This window comes from Macrobrachium nipponense, chromosome 22 (assembly GCF_015104395.2).
Source record: "Macrobrachium nipponense isolate FS-2020 chromosome 22, ASM1510439v2, whole genome shotgun sequence".
NCBI lineage: Eukaryota > Metazoa > Arthropoda > Malacostraca > Decapoda > Palaemonidae > Macrobrachium > Macrobrachium nipponense.
This window is the reverse complement of record NC_087213.1, coordinates 5,003,942-5,004,618: the sequence shown is the minus strand read 5'-3', so window position 1 is coordinate 5,004,618 and position 677 is coordinate 5,003,942. Positions and strand designations below refer to the sequence as shown.

Genomic DNA, 677 nt, shown 5'->3' with positions numbered 1-677 from the left:
GAGGCTCTGTGTCAGTGATTTTGTTTATATTGCAGCTAATATATTGCAATATGTTTAATCTCGTTGCGACACTACAGTAATGGGACAGTTAGTTACCGGTATGCGTTTTATCTCATTTCCTATAAGAACGATGTCTACTTATATTGAAACATGCCAGTCAGAAAGGCGAGTCTAAATAATTCTCTTTCAACTCCAGTTTCCAGGATATTTGATCTAAGCAGTATATACACCAGCGAGAGGTAGCAACAGAAAACGGAGAAATAAACGCGTTTCAATTATTTCGTAGGGCTGACTCACTTAATAAAACTTAAATTTGTTTCCTCAATTTTCAAGCCTCCGTGGCACAATCGGTTAGCGCGTTCGGCTGTTAACCGAAAGGTTGGTGGTTCGAGCCCACCCGGGGGCGATAGCTATTTTGCAAACCACTAAAAACCATAGTACTTTTACCAGACTAATAAATGGGGTCACTTCTATGACAAGTGAATTTCAGATATGGCGTTCAATACACTAACAGAGATTTAGGTCATGAATACATTATAGTAAAAAGAAAAATATTTACACACGTCGGAGATATATCATAATTATATCGTAAGTAAGTTGGAAACTTGTTGCAGTGAAACAACTAACATGTTGAAAACTAGTTGAAGATATATCATTAACAGGTTGAAAAATTGTCA

General features: G+C 36.8%; 1 non-coding gene across 1 annotated transcript; it reads left to right on the top strand.

Moving 5' to 3' along the window:
• Positions 1-332: 332 nt before the first annotated feature.
• On the top strand, positions 333-406 carry Trnan-guu (transfer RNA asparagine (anticodon GUU)). The gene has a single exon. It is a non-coding gene; the product is annotated as a tRNA-Asn (tRNA).
• Positions 407-677: the final 271 nt, after the last annotated feature.